The following is a 6,180-nucleotide window of genomic DNA, read 5'->3' on the forward strand; positions in this document are numbered from 1 at the left end:
CTAAAAAGTACCACCGGGGTAATTAGAGTCATTCCCCAGGTCGTTACGGATTTTACTGTGGAAGAATCTAAGAAATTTCAACCCGGAACTCCGACACCTAAAAATCTCTGGGCTGACACAAACGAGAAATTGGCAAATCGCTTAATTTTATTACGTCGCCAATAAAATTCTCTTTAACCCCTCTGAATCACTGTCCGGACTACTGGAGTCATTTTCCAATTCCTTACGGATGATACTATGTAAGAATCTAAGAAAATTCGACTCGTACCCCCGGCACATAAAAATTTGTTGGCTAACACAAATGAAAAACCATAAAATTACTTAATGTTACATTCCGTATTTTTGCATTTTGGATTATTCGTAAGCTAACGATTATAAATTCAAGGGCTTTTAATTTTGAATTTTAAAATGACATGATTTGTTGTAGATGCCAAGTTATATGAATAAATTATGTGTAGTAAAATACATCTCAAGAAGGACCCTTAAGCCGAATCAAAATAGAAGCCATCAAATATGTTTTTCTTAAAGTTACGTTTCGGGTAAGCTGACTTCGGGAGGCCATAACCTCTTTATAATTTGAGAATTTGGGAAAACTCTCAACATGAAAGTTGTAGATAATTGAAATATCTTTCCAACCATAGGTCGTGGGACGAAATGTGATATCGGAGTAATAAGATATAGACGTTTTAAATCTGGCAGGCCAAACTAAATAGTGAATTCGGCCCAACCCAATTCTAATTCGGGTCAGGCCCAATACCCACAAAATTAAATCTGATTTTTTGTAACTATTCCTTCATACAAAGATCAACATAATTCTGGAAATTTCCAAAGAGAGAGAGAAAGGGAGTTCTTGAGAAAAATCCCAAATCCGACCAAAATTAAGTCCCGAAATCCGAAGCTCATGAAGAGAAAATTGTTGTACGTCGCGTTGGCTTCAATTTGAGCTAGAAATCAACCAATAAGGAGAAGATTTTATGTGGTGCTGCAAATTTAAGGTAATATTAAAGTCTCCTTTTCATTGTTAACAAGTTTAGTTAGAGTTTTAACGGATTAGAATGGAGAAAATAGTGTTATAAACTAGTTTGGTGATTTGTTGAGATTTATGGGTTAAAGGGTTGTTTTAGGTAGATTAAATGGATGAAATTAGGTTAGTGATGATGTATAATAATGGTTGATATTGTTTTGATGTTGTTGATGAGTTGTTGTTCTTGAATTTGGAGGAAAAAGGTGTATGAATATTTTGAATGTTCAAACCCGTTTTTGGAATTGAGTAGCTGGTAGTAATTCTGGAATATCTCATTGTGTAGACCTTCGAATTTAGATATTAAACATGTTTTGGAAAGCTAATACACGTACCTACAACTCTTATGTTTATGTCTTAGTCTATATCTGCTGTTATGATGTCGAAAACTGAGCATGAATCTTAAGACAAATTCTGTCCAGATTCTGAATTGAAAATTCCTTCATGTATAGCTGTTCGTATTTTGATGATATCTCTTTGTAGAAAATGAATTTTGAGTTGATTTCTTTTGCATTGGAAACTTAAGACATAGATCTAAATGTTTCATGAAGGTTATAAAGTCCAGTTTTGCCGTTTTCATTTTCAAATTTTAGATACAACGTGAGGTACTTGACTTTCCGAATTTACTGCTTTGGTAACATGAATAATAAATCTTATTTTGTGTCAATATTTTGGATTGTTGATGTTGGTTGATGATTATATGGCTGGTTTGAAAGTGGGAAAAGTGAGTGGTATAGGGGAGGTGCTGTCCAATTTTTTTTAGAAATAACCTACTAACGATAGACTACGTTTTATTCTTGTCCATAGCTTAATCATAGTGCTTAACGTTTTAATATAGGTTGAGACAATATTGGACAACATATACGTATAAACGCTAAAGGTATGTAAAGTTAACATTTTCTTCTTTTGGCATGATCCATATGAAACGAACGAATGACGTATGCTTAAATTCCAAAGAAACTCTTATTCGTAGATATACTCGGATGGCTACCGTTCTTGATTTTCAAAATTTATATTGTTATGTCTTGACTCATGTGTATAATTCCAGCCATCCTAGTTGGTATAACTCATGTTGTGGTATAATTCATATTTTAGTATAATCCATAATTAGTGTGATTTATAATGACTATTGTCTTGGTTTTCAAATGATGGTCTGTTTTGCTTATTCTATTAAGTCTCCGATAATGATTAAATTTCACAAGGTTGCTAATGATATCTTATTCGTGCATGCTGTTATGGTATTATTCACCGAGTCCTACGATAGGCCGGGTATGTTATCATGTATGAATTCCACTACATTATTCACCGAGTCCCTTACTAGAGGGCCGGGTACGTGATATGATAATATGATATTATAATGATATGACGATATGATTATGGCACCGAGTCCCATAATGGGCCGGGTACGGTATCAGTGTACACTACTCTATTCACCGAGTTCCTTGCTAGAGGGCCGGGTATGGTATATATATACATATGACGATATATTGATATAATTGTGATACCGAGTCCCATAACGGGCCAGGTACGATATATGATGATGATATGCATGTCTTTATTTTATAACACAGGTACAGTGATTTATTGATTATGACACTTGACTCCTGAATCTTTATTTCAGATGTGATCTCCTTTACGATATTTTATGCTTTATATACTCGGTACATATTTCGTACTGACCCCCTTCTTCGGGGGGCTGCGTTTCGTGACCGCAGGTACAGATACTTATTTTGGAGAGCCGCCACCTTAGGATTCTACTCAATGGGTTGAAGTGCTCCATTGTCTCGGAGCCTAAACTTTTGGTACTAATCCTTATAATGTATATATTTGTGTATTTTGGGGGTACGGCGGGGCCCTGTCTCGTCATATGCTATTGTTAATCCTCTTAGAGGTCTGTAGACACATGAGTGGGTTGTATGTAGATATTGTCTGATGTACTAGTATGGCATATGTTTTTGGACATTTACATTCGGAGTGAAAGCCTTGTCGGCTTACGTATTATGTTATCTTATTTTTGACAATTAAGACTCCCCAAGAAATAGCTAATTTTGGTATATATATAAGTGACAGTTTGAGACAACGTGCTACCCATATAAATTCTATATCGTGTTTAATTGTCGATTGACAAAAGATAATATGTGTGTATACGAGTGTCCAATTCGGACACTAGTCACGGCCTACGGGGCTAGGTCGTGACACTTAATTCCTGTTGTGTTGCCAATAAAATGCTCCTAAAACCCTCTAAAGCGCCACCGAGGCTATTGGAGTATTTCCCCAGGTCGTTATGGATGCTACTATGGAATAATCAAATACAGTTTGACCCAGACCCTTAGCACCTAATAATATGTGGGCTAACACACGAAAAACTAGCAAAATCACCTAATTCATGTTGATTCGCCAATAAAATGCCTTAAACCACTCTAAAGCGCCGTCGGGGCTACTAGAGTTGTTCCCCAGGTCTTTACAGATACTAATATGAAAGAATCAAAGAATGTTCGACCCGAATCCCTGGCACCTAAAACATTCATGGGCGAACACACGAACAATTTGCAAAATTGCCTAATTCCAATTGTGTCGTCAATAAAATGCTACTAAACCCCTCTACAGCATTGTCAGGGCTACTGGAGTGTTCCCTAGGTTATTATGATTGCTAATATGGAAGATTCCATGAAATTTTGACCCGAACACTCGGCACCTAAAAAATATATCGGCTAACACTCACGAAAAATGGAAACATCGCCTAATTCCTGTTGTGTTGTCAATAAAATGATCCTAAATGCCTCTAAAGCACCTCTGGGAAAACTAGAGTCATTTCTCAGGTCATTACGGATGCTACTATGGAATAATCCAAGAAAGATCGACCCGGACCCCCGACACGTAAAAATCTGTGGGCTAATAGACATGAAAAAATGGTAAAGTCGCCTAATTCTTGTTGCGTCGCCAAAAAATACTCCTAAACCCCTTTAAAGCACCACCGGGGCTACTAGAGTCATTCCCCTGGTCGTTACGGATGATACTATGCAAAAATCCAAAATAGTTCAACCCGGATCCCCAGCACCTAAAAATCCGTGGACTAACACACACGAAAAAATAGCATATCACCTAATTCTTATTGCATCACCACTAAAATGTTTTTGAACCCCTCTGAAGCACTGTTGGGACTACTGGAGTCGTTCCCTAGGTCGTTACGGATGCTACTATGGAACAATCCAATAACGTTCGACCCGTACCACCAACACATAATAATCTGTGCACACACGAAAAACTAGCAAAAATGCCTAATTCCTTACGCGTCAATAAAATGTGTTTAAACCCCTCTAAAGCGCCAGGGCTACTGGATTCGTTCTCCAGGTTGTTAGAATTCTACTATTGAAAAATCTAATAAAGTTCAACCTAGACCCCCGACATCTAAACAATTCATTGTCTAATACACACGAAAAATTGGCAAAATTATCTAATTCATATTGTGTTGCTAATAAAATGCTCCTAAACCCCTCTAAAGCATCATTGTGTCTATTGGAGTCGTTCCTTAGGTTATTACGAATGCTACTATAGAAGAATCGAAGAAATTTTGACTCGGACACTCGGCACGTAAAATATCTATGGGCTAACACACACAAAAAATGGCAAAATTGCCTAATTCATGTAGTGTCGTCAATAAAATACTCCTAAACACCTCTAAAGCACCGCCAGGAAACCTAGAGTCATTCCCCAGGTCGTTATGGATGCTACTATATAAGAATCCAAGAAAGTTCGATCCGGACCCCCGACAACCACAAATCTGTGAGCTAACACAAATAAAAAACTAGAAAAATCACTTAATTTCTGTTACATCGCCAATAAATTTTTCCTAAACCCCTCTAAAGCGCCACTAGGGCTACTAAAGTCGTTTCCCAGGTTGTTACGGATGCTACTATGGAAGAATCTAAGAAATTTTGACCTGCACCTCCAGCACCTAAAAATCTGTGGGCTAACACCCATTAAAAATTGGCAAAATCACCTAATTCCTATTGCATCGCTAATACAATGATCCTAAGCCCCTCTAAAGCGCCGCTGGGGCTACTGGAGTCGTTTTCCAGGTTTTTACAGATGCTACTATGGAGGATTCTAAGAAAGTTCGACCTGGACTACCAATCTCCAGGTCATTACGAATGCAATTATGAAAGAATCCAAGAAAGTTTGACCCGAACCCCCGGCACCAACAAATCCGTGGGCTAACACACACAAAAAACTAGAAAAATCGCCTAATTCCTATTGTGTTAAAATACTACTAAATCCCTACAAAGAATTGCTGGGTAACTAGAGTCATTCCCCAGGTCGTTACGAATGCTACTATGGAAGAATCGAAGAATGTTCAATCCGGACCCAGCACCTAAAAAATCTCTAGGCTAACACACAAAAAACAAATTAAATTTTCCTAAACCCTCTAAAGCGTAGTTGGGGCTACTGAAGTCGTTCTCCAGGTCCTTATAGACTCTTCTATGGAAAAATCCAAGAAAGTTCGGTCCGGACCTCCAGCACCTAAAAATCTATGCGCTAACACACACCAAAAACTGGCAAAATCTCCTAATTTTTGTTTTTCGCCAATAAAATATTCTTAAACCCTCTAAAGCTCCCTCGGGGTTACTGAAGTCGTTCTCCAGATTGTTACGAATTCTACTATGGAATAATCCAAGAAAGTTTGACCTGGACCTCCGGCACCTAAAACTCTGTGGGCTAACACATACAAAAAATTGGCAAAATTGCCCAATTCTTGTTGCTCACCAATAAAATGTTTTTAAACCACTCTAAAGTGCCTCCGGTGTTATTGAAGTCATTCTTCAGGTTTTTACGGATGCTACTATAGAAGAATCTAAAAAAGTTTGACCTGGACCTTTGACACCTATAAATCCTTGGGCTAACATACACAAAAAATTGGCAAAATCGCCTAATTTCTGATGCATCACTAATAAAAAGCTCATAAATCCCTCTAAAGTGCCATCGAGGCTAATGGAGTAGTTCTCCAAGTCATTACAGATGCTACTATGAAAGAGTCCAAGAAAGTTTGACTTGAATCCCCAACACCTAAAAATCTATGGGATAACACACACGAAAAACTAGCAAAATTACCTAATTCCTGTTGCGTCGCCAATAAAATGTTCTAAACCCCTCTAAAGCAC

The 6,180-nt window shown here is 37.7% G+C and overlaps 1 long non-coding RNA gene across 1 annotated transcript; it reads left to right on the plus strand.

The window, feature by feature from the left end:
- The first annotated feature begins 659 nt into the window (after window positions 1-659).
- LOC129890226 (uncharacterized) lies at window positions 660-3,101 on the plus strand. Its single transcript, XR_008766991.1, has 3 exons — window positions 660-995; window positions 1,860-1,901; window positions 2,737-3,101. It is a non-coding gene; the product is annotated as an uncharacterized LOC129890226 (long non-coding RNA).
- The last annotated feature ends 3,079 nt before the right edge of the window (window positions 3,102-6,180 follow it).

The sequence above is a fragment of the Solanum dulcamara genome, chromosome 1 (genome assembly GCF_947179165.1).
Source record: "Solanum dulcamara chromosome 1, daSolDulc1.2, whole genome shotgun sequence".
Taxonomy (NCBI): Eukaryota; Viridiplantae; Streptophyta; class Magnoliopsida; order Solanales; family Solanaceae; genus Solanum; species Solanum dulcamara.